This window comes from Ovis aries, chromosome 6, assembly GCF_016772045.2.
Source record: "Ovis aries strain OAR_USU_Benz2616 breed Rambouillet chromosome 6, ARS-UI_Ramb_v3.0, whole genome shotgun sequence".
Taxonomy (NCBI): Eukaryota; Metazoa; Chordata; class Mammalia; order Artiodactyla; family Bovidae; genus Ovis; species Ovis aries.
In genome coordinates, this window is record NC_056059.1 from 61,471,878 (window position 1) to 61,485,000 (window position 13,123).

A 13,123-nucleotide genomic window follows, 5' to 3' on the forward strand; every position below is an offset into this window, starting at 1 on the left:
CCTAGCCCGGCTGTGAATTGCGCCCCCCACCCCACACCCGCTTCTGCGCCCTTGTCCTCTCCGTACCCCTCCCGCTCCACACCCTTGCCCATAAGGAGACAAGGTGCAACAGCCCGGGAATGAGCAAGCAGGAGAAGTGGCCGGATGGATAAAGGAGGCACTGTTGCCGTGGCCGCCGCCGCTGCCCCCATTCAGGAGCCGAATTCAAATGGATATTTTCCCCCCTCGGTCCAGCTGAACGAGCCTCAATGCCTCAAAGGTGCAGAGCTGCCTTCTTGGACATGCTCTGTGGCTGATATTATAATTTTCATAATGCGCTTTTATGTCGCTCCAGACTCCTCCGGTGAGGAGCCCGCAGAGCTGCTGAAAGGGGCTTTGAGAGGCCCGGGCGCTCGGCTGCTGCGAGCTGCGCGCCCCCCGCCGGCCTGAGTGGCACCGCGTGCCCCGGCCGGGGCGAGGTTCCTGCGCTGCGAGGGCGCCGGCGGCGGCGGGCGCTGCCCGCGCGGCTCATTAACATGCACCCCGAGTGCGCCCCGCCAGCTCCCGCCAGCTTCCAGGGCCTTTCTGCGCCCCTCGGGGTCTCTGCCATCCGCCTGGGTGCGAGGTCCCTGGCCTCATCCGGGCTCACACTCCAGCTCCGGGCCGACGGACCTGTGGCCAGCCAGGCTTAGGGAAGGTCAAGGTGTTAAGGTGTGAGCGGATCCAGGGAGCAGTCAAGGGGCGAAACCGTCTTCTGACTCCGCGGAGGCCGCTTTTGCAGAGCTCTGGAAGCGAGGGGACTGTGGGTGTGAAGGGCTTCTAAGTGAAGGCAGGAAGATGGAGCGGAAGCCTCCTCACTCTAACGAGTGTGGTTCGAACGATTTTGTTTAAACCACTTAGCAAGTAGTAATCATTTAATCTGCTAAACAACCCAGGGAGGAAAAGGAGCGCAGTGAAGTTAAGTTGTTTGCCCAGGGTCGCACAGCTGGGAAGTGGGAGGACCCAGATTCCGACTCGGATCCCGGAGTCCTCGCTTTTTATTTAACTGCTGCTGCTAAGTCACTTCAGTCGTGTCCGACTGTGTGTGACCCCATAGACGGCAGCCCACCAGGCTCCCCCGTCCCGGGGATTCTCCAGGCAAGAACACTGGAGTGGGTTGCCATTTCCTTCTCCAATGCAGGAAAGTGAAAAGTGAAAGTGAAGTCGCTCAGTCGTGTCCAACTGTTCGAGACCCCATGGACTACAGCCTACCAGGCTCCCCCATCCATGGGATTTTCCAGGCAAGAGTACTGGAGTGGGGTGCCACTGGCTCTGTGTTCGGCCTAAGCAGTCAGTTTATGAGCAAACCCATTTGCCAGATGAGTAACAGGTAATACAGGTCAATTACAGATTGATCCAAACTCCTGGTCCTCACCTACACTCAGTCATTAGAGCTCACTACTGTGGATAGTATTACCTCTCTTTTGTCTGTTTCAGGCTCACTGTAGGAATTTGCATGAAATACTTAGGGCCTCTGAAACTTTTAATCAGACAAATACTTTACCTTAGTCACCAAAAAACACATTAAAAATTAATGAATATGTATCATGGTGAAACTGAGCGGATGAGGAAGGGAAAAAAGATGGGGGGGTGGGAAACTTGCATTCTCAAGGACCTTCCCAAATAAACTCATCACTTGTAATGGCCCTGGGTGGAGAATTTAATAACCTTAATCCACATTAGAGTAGGCCCCTTTATAGCAGATTCAGGGCTACCTTTCTTAAAAGATTCATTCTGCCAAACTTGGGAACTCTTCACAAGAAATACTAGGTAAAACTTGTAAGGCTGTAGTTAATCCTATCCCCAAGACCAAAGTTATCAAAATGTTCTCATAATTGCTCTCTAAAGTAAGTCCTATTAAAGTTGCTAAATAGCACCTTTATTCATTTTTAGGAGGTCCTGCTGATACTGAGAGAGAGCAGTCAGTATATGTCCCCCCAGTTCATATTTGTTCAGAAGGCAGACACATACCAAAGAAATAAATACATGTATAGTCCCAAATCTCTTGCTATAAATAGGAGTAAAATAAAAAATGCATTCACAACTAGACATACCTGCTGTAAGACTGTCTGTTCTGGGAGTTATCAACCTATAAACCCTCTGGACCATAGCACAGCCTCAGTTGTCCACTTGGCATAGTTAGAGAGATACCATGATATTGTCAATGCCCACCATACATTGGGCAACAAAAATGTGCTCCATATGTCCACCTGCAGTAATAATACAAAGTCAGTCAAGCATCAGTGTCAGATTGGATTTTAATTTTTCTTCACAAAGGTCTTTTAGGGCTTAATCTAAACTTGAAAATTTCTTATGACCTAGAAATTAAGCAATAGATCTGAAAACAGGACCCACAGATCCCATCCCCAGAGTTGCTATATTTGACTTTCTTTCATAAACTAGCCTCCCTATTCTTGTATGAATCTACTGTTGGAGTCCTGCATATCTAATAGAATGATCCCAAATTGCAGCTAGAAACTGTTCTTCTTCCTGATTTGTTGCAGCACAACGAAAGATAACTACCTCTAAAATTGGGAGACAGCAGCTGTTCATACATTTCTTCATTAAATAAACATCAGGATACCTGCTGATTGAAACCATTTTGGGGGTTTGATGTGAATGGCTCTTTAAAAACCTTCCCATATGTTAGACTCTAGTAAATTCAACAGCTTTGCTCTGCCTCTAAATCAGAGATTATTAAATTCTTATTAAAACTTGAAAATATTCTAAGGTAAAACTGTATCACATATTTGTAAAGAAGTGATAAAATGCCATTTTTTACAAACAATTTTTAAAGTCACGTACATAATAGGCTACAATCAGAAGGTCAAGTCAACTACGGTTCAAATTACCCAACTGAAAGAGAGGGGAAATAGATGTGATTTAAATTATTTACTTGATAGTGCCTTTTTGATCCCTAAAAATGTGTCAGTAAACCACATGATTTTCAGAAATTGTGAAATTTGACAATAACTACCAAAATAATCATCCTTATAGAAGAGGAGATGATAGCAAGTTAATGAATGTCATTATTGAAAATAAGAATGCTATCCCTGCTTATTGTGCATGTTCACCTAGCATTAAAAGATCTTTGAAAAACATGATTGATCATTGTCAAATTATGGATTTGTGTCAAATGATGGATTTAAAATATGTGTATTAGGAAAATAAGTACATTCTATATAATTGCTTGAGATGTGGAAGTTACTCAGTTACTTAAGATGTGGAGTAGTTACTTAGAGAAGTGAAGGATGAAACGAATCATACAGTAAATTCAGGATTTGGAAACAGGCAGACTGGACAACTGTGGATCCAAATACCTCTTTTTCACTCCTCTGGGGACATTTTTCCTCTTTGCATGTATAGGCGTAGCCTTTTTCCTCTTTCTTCCTTTTTTCCTATTTGAAGCAATTTCATTTCCTTCATTTTATTGCAAGTAGAGAAATAGAAATGGGAATATTGAGGGAACTCTAATAATAATTTTAAAGAACAAAAATCTTCCATGAAAGGAGAACTGCAGCCCAGCTCCCCAAGAGGGCTGTTGGCATTGACTTAGCTGCCCTTGTGCTTCCTTTGGCCTATGCAGAGATTAACTCATTAAAGGTAAGCTGCAAGTGGGAGAAGGATCTTGAAAGAACTGGATGTAGATGGCTTTTTTCTTTATTTATTTCTTGTTTATGAACATGGACAAAAATAGTGGAGAAATGTGTCCCTGATTTAGTAAGAAGGCAGAGAGAGACAGTGGAAAGAAAGCTTAGTTGCTCTTACAGTCCTACCATGAATGAACATTGTGACCACCGTTTTATCTGCCCAGCATCAGTTTTCTCATCTAAAAATGGGAAGTTAAATTGATAGAGATATTCCCTCTCTGGTTTACAGTTCTGGTCTTAGGAAATCCAGTACCTGACAAAGTCCAAATTACTTCCGGCCTGGTCATAATGTTTCCAGAATGTATCTTCATATCTGAAACTTTATGCTTCAACATTTGTCCTTTGGTCTGAACTTTATAAAATAATTTTTTTAAAAAGCATAGTGCACTGGATAGGACTGCTTGAAATTTTTCTGTTCATCAATAAGGCTTTTGCTGTCATCAACAATGACAAATTAACCAATGCTTTCATTGTATTACAAAGCATGACAAAATTCCAACTAAAAATTTTATCAGTGACTGTTTGGTATGGTAGATGGATTACTGAAAGAAGGTATGTAAAATAGACTACAATTGTTAACAAAAGTTTATCATTCCATTTATACATATGACAATTTCAGATATGATTTTGTGATATCCTGATTGGAAGTAACCAACAAGATAAGTAACTAAGATTTCATACATATCATGGATATAGCTAAAACAAATATTAAGAGCAAAAGAGAATGACAGGGCATTAGAGAAAATATTAAACAAGATAATTATTTTTCCCTTCATAAATTTATGATTGGAAGCAGTTTTTCTGAATTCCAGAAAATACTTTTAAATTTAAAATATCATTTGATATTAGATTTAGTAGATATGTTCTCAACCTTTTAAAATGTAAAATTGAAAAAGTAAGATAAAAGATCATTCAAATAGCTATACATTAAGTTAAAATGTTTACTACTTGACAGTAAGATTTATTAAAGACAAATGAGAGGAGGGAATTTTTTCTGAATCTCCAATTGCCATTTTAAATTTTACATAGTGACAGTGTATCCAAAAATTGCAAATTATTTTAGCTAATAAACAGTACTTAAATAAGTGTAGCTGCAGCTATGTGCTTCATTCAGAATTAATAAAGCCAGTAAGTTAATAACAATAATTAACTCCCACTGCACAGTAGTCTCTTCTATAGATGCTTTGTAACATACATTTGATATTTTAGTTGGGGAATGAAAGTGAAAGTCGCTCAGTCCTCAGTCATGTCCAACTCTTTGCGACCCCATGACTATACAGTCCATGGAATTCTCCAGGCCAGAATATTGGAGTGGGTAGCCGGTCCCTTCTCCAGGGGATCTTCCCAACCCAAGGATTGAACCCAGGTCTCCAGTATTGCAGGTGGATTCTTTACCAGCTGAGACACCAGAAAAAGTTGGGGAATATGAAAAAGCAAAGCACAAAAAGATGATATTCCTATGAGTATAGGAGGAAATCTTATATCAAAAACTATAAATGTTTGCTGCATAATCAAGTATACCTCCACAAGAACTAAGAGCTCATGAGTATACACCAGATAATTAATTCATAAACAACTAAGAATGTCAAACATGATCTCTCAATGAGGAGCCAGTACTATCCTTCAAGAATCTTTTAAGATAGTTGGTTAACTAAAAATACTGGGTGAAGGGATTATCAAAATGAAAACATTTTCAAGGGAAGGATCAAGAAGATTTAAAAGGAGGGGGATTTAAACCTCAGTGATCAGTGATTAGTCTGTGATGTGTATGCTGAGTAAACCTAATTTTCTTCATAATGAAGAGAAAAATGTAAAATGTTCTGCTTCACTTAGAAATTATCAGCTAACATTTTGAAAGGTCTCTGGAGGTAGTGGTCTAAATATTCTTTGGGAGTTTCTCTCTTTTGTTTTTTTTTAGTGTTTCCTTTTATTCACCTTATATAAAAGGCCATTCGTCAAGTTCAAGAATAGGAAGGACACAGTGCCAGTGGGTGTTGCTGTGGTTGTTATTATTAGGAAAATGGGTTTACAACCCAGCATGGTATCCAAAATGGTATCTCAAGTGCCCTGTGAGCAACCACCAAGCGAATGGAATTTCCACACCAACTCAGGGGCCTGCAACCTCTCTACTGGCAGAGAATTATCTAGATCAGACCCATATTCTATTGATTTGAGCAATAAAGAAAAAAAAACACTTTTCTTGTGTGTTTTGGGGAAAACACACATACACACAGGAAGGAAACAAAATACTTCAAGCAGCACACTTAGCAACTCAGTAGGGACAAGGTCAGACTACTAGAGACAAGTAAAGACACCTCCTAAACCATGGGAAAACATGGATAAATCGTTTCGACTCACTGCATTCAGAACCCATGGAAGAGAATCACAAAACTGCACTTTGCCATTGTTGCCTGAAAGGATGTCTATTTATCATCTCATAAGACAGCTCGAATGATCTTTATCTACTTTGCCCACTTTCTGACCCAAATTCAGGGTTTTTATGGAAAATTGCAGTCAGTTTGATTGATGAAATCCAAAGATGTCTAAAATGGCACCAAAGATCTCCAACTGTGCAGACTCCAACCGCGGGCTTCAATGTTGGCATTGTTCCTGAAGGAGTAAAAAAAAAAGAAAAAAGTTGAGAAAAACAGGCAAAAGTTAGGGGATTTCTGCTTTAAAACTTCAAGTTTCAATGAAGATCCCCAAACCCATTATCCCTGTTCACACGTGCGAACTGGGCGCACATCAAAGTATTTCCCACACATCGCAACAAAACCGGGTTCCCAGTGAACCAATCAACCCCTTTGTGACCCGCTGAATGGCTGTATCTACGGAGCGAGCTGGTTTCAGAAAGGCTCTCAGAAGGACAGCGGGCAACGGGAAGCAGGGAAGCCGCGGAGCCCGGCGCGCCTGCCGGGACGCAGGAAGGAGCAACTAGTCGACGCAATCGCCCTTGCTACCGGCCGCTTGGGACTTTAAGACACCCAAACGAGGAGTCCCAGCGGCCACTCCGTGTCCTCAGCGCTCTGTCCCTAGCCCTCCGGCGGCGCCACTTATTAATCCAGAGCCAGAGCCAGCGGAGGCACCGGCGCCGAGGCCCGCGGAAGCAGGAGGCAGAGCAGTGTCAGTCGGTTCGGTTTGGCGGACGATGCATTGTAGTCGAATATTGTCACCTGCCTAATTGTTCGAAGCTGCCCTCCTCCCCTCCCCCATTAGTAATAATAGCTGGAGCGCGCCTCCTACCGGGTTACCAGGCCCGGGAGCTGATGAATGAACCCCCTCGTAGGGGAAAATCTTAGGAGCTGTCTTCTGTCCTATTACCCAAGGGGGCCAGCTATAAATCTTCCTTCATTTTAACCACATTTACCCTCATCCTCCTCGGGGCTAGGGATGCTGCGTTAAGATTGCACTGATGTGCCAAGGCTCTGGACCAGCTGCTCCTAAATACAGACAGGTCCTTGTCAATTAAGGCTTTGAGAAGCAGGTCCTCTGAGGCCCTGGGGCATTGGAGCAGCCAGAAGCGTGCAGCCCCCACAATTAGTATCCATTTGGAAGGGACCTTCAGGGCACAAATGCACAAGCAAAGGAAGAATCAAAACACCAGGCAACTTCAATTCTGGAAATTGGTCTGTAAGTGTTGTGAAACTGAACAGACGGCCCCCAAGAAGGAGCTAAGATTTCTGGTGTGAGAGGGGCCTCTCCGACCAAACCCCACCCCACCCCACCCCCACACAACTTCCCAATATTTTCTCTTTGTCTTGTTTCAAGCCGGGGGTCACTGAGTTTGTGGGTAGGTTTGGGGTGAGGGGTAAGAAAGATAAATGAATACATTCATTTGCCCGCTCCTAGCTGAGGTTGTCTTTTGGTGTCTTTTGTGGCCACCTCAAGCAGCTGGTCAACCCTGCCCGGACCCTGGCCTTTGGCCCAGGGGGCGCTGGACAAGGCAGGCGCTCCAAGGAGAAGAGCTGCGATGTATCAGGTCAGGGAGGCCAAGCCGCCTGTGGACCGGGCTGAGCATTAGCAGCTCAGCTAAACAAAACCCAAAAGGTTCAGGGGGCCTGGGGCGTCAGGAGGCAAGGTGTTTGCTTAAGTGATTAGGAGCAGTTGGGAGTTAGGGGCGGAGAAAAGGGCAGAGCTTGTGACACAGGGCAACTTAGCCGGACAGCAAGGGTGGACATTCAGAGGACATCACTGTTAAAGACTGTGTGACCCCACCAAGTTCAAGAACAGAGCAAACAACACAGGCCATTAGGGACAGCCGTCAAGCAGACGGCAACAAAGCCAGGAGGGGCATTGAGAAAAAAATGTTTCAATATTAAATATGGAAAAGTACTGGGGACCAGGGCAGGGGGTCAATGAAAGTCAACAAGAGTTTAGGCTTAACAAGAGAAAGAATTTAATATCAAAAATGCATAAATCTGCAAGTGAGGCAGCCCTATAATACGGATAAAAGAACCAGTTCAGTCAACATTCTGGGATAATGGCACCATAATAGATAGCATCAGGTTGTTAACATTTAACACAAAAGTGAAGCGAATGAAAGGAAAGGCAGTTCCCTTAATTGAGAACCTGCTGGAAGATTTCCACATGCCACCAGGGATGAAGACGTTGCTAACTAGCTGCCTTATCAACGTTCTGACCATCAAGGGAAAGGAGGACCAGCTTCTTAGAGTTTCACTCCCGCCTCACTTCTCCCCTTCCCCAAGGTTTCCATCTCAAAGGCGCTTACTCTCTCCAGAGTCAAAGTCCTTTCTCTCAGAACCCACTGTGACTGTCCTTCTCCCAGTTCAGGAGGTAAAGTTTCTTTTAAAATGCATCTCACCTCCTTGAGTGAGCTAGCAAAGTTCTTAGCAAGGAGCATGGAATGAAAAGAATGGTTTGGTTTTTGAGTCAGAATGAGCAGGCTCATTTTTTTCCTGCTAAGAATGAAAGTATGTATTTCTTCAGAAGGGATGGCTAATGACACAGCTTCAGAAGAATATCTCACTTTGCTCACTTTTTTCCCAATCAATAACAAATCTTATTTTCAAAGAAACTTTTTGGCAGCAGAGCCTTGAAAATTCAGCGAAGCTTCCTGAATCAAGCACTCTGGCTGTCTGTGCTAGAGCTCTAGGGCTTTGCCTATGTAGGGAAAGCCCTTCTCTTTGATGCTGAAAAGGTAAGTCATTCCAGTAGTGGACAGCTGCTGCCTAAGACTCAGCATCCTCCCATCCCCGCAGAGCCAGAAGACAAGCCCACCTTCCAGCAGTCGTCACTGGTCTACCCACCTCAGCCCATGCCAAGCAGCCACACATCCACCCACCTCACCTCCCTTCTACACAGGGAGGCATGGCCCTCTGCTATCCCAAGATGCCTGTTAGTTTTCAAAACACATTTACATACCTAATGAGAGTTGATCCTTGCAACTACTTTGTGGAGTAAATAGGGTAGAAATCCCCACTGTTTGGTGAGGACACAGAAAGATTAAATAAGCCAACTTATTTCTCACAATCAAGATTCCTAATCTAGTACGTATTCCATGTCTTCCTTGTACTTTGTCCTCCACTGTTTGGAATGCAAAATTCAGAGGCAGACAGAGAAACTGAGGTCTTCCTCAAGCTCGTGCAGGTGCTTTGATGGTCATTTCCATCTGGACTGTGGCTATTACTTATGTGTTTTAGAGCACCCAGAGAATTTAGGGGGACTCCAAGAGCATTTAGGGGATTCCCTGGTGGCTCAGTCAGTAAAGAATCTGCCTGCAATGTGGGAGACCTGGACTCGATCCCTGGGTTGGGAAGATCCCCTGGAGAAGGAAATGGCAACCCACTCCAGTATTCTTGCTTGGAGAATTCCATGGACAGAGGAGCCTGGAGGGCTACAGTCCACGGGGTCACAAAGAGTCGGACACGGCTGAATGACTTTCACTTTCCCAGAGCATATATCTCAACAGGTTCACTCTACACATGAGAAATAGAAGCTCAGAGGCTTTCGGTACCCAACTGGGGTCCTAGAGTCGGGAAGTGGCAAATCTAGCCTCAACCTGAGTTCTGAGGTTCTGTAACCAGGCTACATCAGAAACCCTTCAGTATCCACAACACATGATACTTCTTCCAAGGAAACTGCAAGTTCCTTGGGTGTAGTGTTTTCTATTTATCTTGTATCTCATGTGGAACATCCCCTCACAAAGTGTTTGTAGAATTAATTAAAGAATGACTAATGACTAGTAAGTGAATGGATGGGATTAGGAACACTAATCAAAGAGACACCAGCGTGGGCCTACCTCCAATGACATTAACAGTGACAGTATAAAATACCATACTCCAGAAATAGGGACATTTAAATGACCCCTTTTTAATGGAAAGAAAGCTGTTATGAGGAAAACTGGTCTTAGAGCTTCAGAATCTGAAGATCACTGTTTGTTCTGTTTTGCCTTAGTAACAGCTGCAAAGTCAGGATCTTGTTCCTGCGATTGCAAATTCCCACCACTCCAGAGCCCAGCCTTGGCTCCCCAGATATCCCTGCGCAGGTGGGGAAGTCAGAGAAGGTCAGGATGCCGCACCCAGATGCGGGCAGATGAGACCTTCACATCAAGAAGTCACTCTGACCACCAGACCTCTAAGAGCTCTTCCATCCTGAAAGTTGTGAGATGCTGTCTAGAGAGATGACTGACAGGAAGTCAGTGGCACGCCGTCCCCCAGCGCCCACCCTGAGGAAGCCTCGCAGAGCAAAGCCGGCTCTGGCATCTTCAGGCCAGCTCCAGCTGGGGATCCACGCTGGACACAAGCCTGGCCAGACGATTCCCTGGAATCTTCTCTCGCATCCCCCCTACCCCCCTCCACTATCCGCGCCCTCCAGTCTTGGCGCCTGGTGACCGCAGCGCGTGGCGCCAGCACGGGCACTTCCGGGGCCACCCCCGCACCCCTGCTGGATCAGGTCACCGGGAGCACACGCCAGGCGCCAGGCTGCTCTGGCTGGCTGGCCTGGCCCCAGCTGCGACCTCAGACAGCCCAGGACCAAGCCGGTGACCAGCACCCCCTCTTCTTTCTCCCTCACTCAAGGTCTGGCCAGGGGAGGGGATTTCGGAGGCGGGACCACCTCAGGGCGCCTGTAACTCAGGGCGCCTTCAGGTCACCTCGGAAAGCTCAGGGGTGCCTGCAACAGCGCAACCAATGCCTGAGGCACAAGCAGGCGGGACCCGTCCTCCAGAAGCGAATTGGTGTGTCTGGCAGCAATGTGAATAGCAAGACACACCAGAACTCGAATTAGCTGGAACAAGGCAGGAGACTAGAATTTACAGTTTTAAAGTTGGTTTTTTCTTTTTTATTCTAAAGAAAAATGTAACTTGGATAAATGCAGCAAAGATTCTCCGCGGGTTCAGGAGGTCAAGCAGATGTAGACAAGCGCATGGGAGTTATTTATGTCAAGTCGGGTTATTGCAAAAGCGAAAAAGCGGACCGCCGAGGCGACTCAGGCAGCCAGTAGGCCCGCGCGCCGGGGTCAGGGTGGCGGGCAGCGTGTCCATCCTGGCGGGACAGTAATTGCCCGGGGTCTGACACGACGCCGGGGGCTCCAGGAGCCTCCATCCATCTCTAGCCAGTTAGCGACGTGCCCCCCGCCGGGTGGGAGGCCCGCCTTGGATCTCCGCTTCGAATAATGGGAAGAATTGTCTCCCCGCCTGGCACTACCCTGAACTGCTCGGGGCTTGCTGCCGCTGTCCATTCTCTGGCCCCACCTGCCCCCCAGCATTGGCGATGCGGTTGGAGTGAGAGGGCAGCTCGAGATCAGGTGTGCCCCGAGCGCAGAGCTCAGGGCCTGGCTGAGAGAAGACACACCAGAAGACACACCTCGGCGCGCGACCACCCTTCACTCCGCTCCCGCCGGGCACTCACCCGCTTCGTCCTCCAACCTGCCCGGCTAAGCCGGCCACCTGGCCCTCCCTTCCCACCCCAAAGCCTCCGGATTCAGCTAGGGGGTGGTAAAGATTCTTCCCCCTCGGACAATTTAATAGTCCCAAGTCATCATCTGCGTGACATTGGCCATCCATCTTCTCCCAGGGGAGGACAAAGCCGGGCCTCCCTGACTCCAGGCCTCTCCCTCCCCAGTTCTTTCTATTTTGGGAAGGCCTCCCCACAATGGCGTCCTTATGAACCATAATGGCTATGTTTATGAAGGCCGCAATACCAGTGTATGAAGACAATTTTATGCCTAATTAGAAAATGATGTAACCAGACAGAAGACAAAGAGAAGCTGTCCCCCCCTCCCGTTTCTTTCTCTTCAATCACACCCCAAATTTCCTCGGGCCGATGCTTTTGCGAGTGGTCGCGGCTCCTGGCCTCTGTTTTGACAGCAGCTCGGCTGCCCTTGGCCGCGCAGCAGGCTGCAGCCGGCACGTTCCCCAACCACCCCCCCTCCCCGCCCCGCACTACCCGGCTCCCGCGCCCACCCCCCAAGAGGGCAAAGGCTGGGGGGCGGGACGCCGCGGGGAGTGGGCAGAGACGGGTGCAGAGGCTTAAAGAGATTTGGGATGCGCGCTCTCGCACTTTTCTCTTCCCCACGAGCCCTCATCCGAGGGGACTTCACCCCTGGGAAGACTCCAATAAATGCAAGCCGGCGCCACTCGATTCCAGGATAATTTTTAATATATATGCAATAAATGTTCACTTTGTTAGATTGAATGACAGACAATAATATCGGCAAATCTTCATATCCATCCATTACCAGCAAATGAGCCGCACAAAGGACAGATTTGCTTTTGATTAATTTATTTGCAGACTCGGGTTGATAAAGCAATAACTATTTGGTTAAACTTGACATTTGGTCTTCGGGGGGTTATCAGACAAATCCCTGTCGTTCGGGAGAGATAATAAAGCTGTTTAAAAGGGATTAATTATTAATTGGCTGCAATTAATTTCCCCCCTTTGCTCGGCTGCTGCCACAATGCACATCACTCACCTACAAACAAAAGGCAGTGGATTTCCCCTACTCTACCGACCTGGGGCGAGGAGGGGTTTGCCCACAGCCCCAAGCAGAGACGCGGTCTCTTGCACCCCGGTTATTCTTGCGCAGACTATTTTAATAAACCACTATCCCAGGTAAAACCTGTCCGTTTGGTGGTCATGAATTCTGCCTTGGAATCAGGGGTCTGACCGAGCCCCACTTGAGTATTACGGCCTCTGTACAGATTCCCTGGTCTAGATATTTTCGAGGACAGCAACATCGGTTCTAAGCTATTGTTTTATCTAAGAGCAAGTCCCAGAGTTTGTCTCCTAGGGGCGGCAGCTTGAGGACAGAGCGGGAACCGGGCGTGGAAGAATAGAGGCTCGGTTCACCACGCGAGGAGAATTCCCTGTCCCCGACGCGCTGGTGCTGAAACCCTTCGCGTTGCCTTCCTGGCCTGTAACTCGTGTCTGGCGGCTACAGGGTGAGCGGAGACCCACTTCCATGCAGATGCCGAGCGACGACGGGCACTCAATCCA

General features: G+C 46.7%; 1 long non-coding RNA gene across 1 annotated transcript in view; it reads right to left on the minus strand.

The window, feature by feature from the left end:
• Positions 1-2,257: 2,257 nt before the first annotated feature.
• The window catches only part of LOC121819883 (uncharacterized), a 13,105-nt gene continuing 2,239 nt past the window's right edge, over positions 2,258-13,123 (minus strand). Inside the window, exon 2 of the long non-coding RNA XR_006060266.2 lies at positions 2,258-6,278. This is a non-coding gene — a long non-coding RNA (uncharacterized LOC121819883). The remainder of the gene's footprint in view (positions 6,279-13,123) is intronic.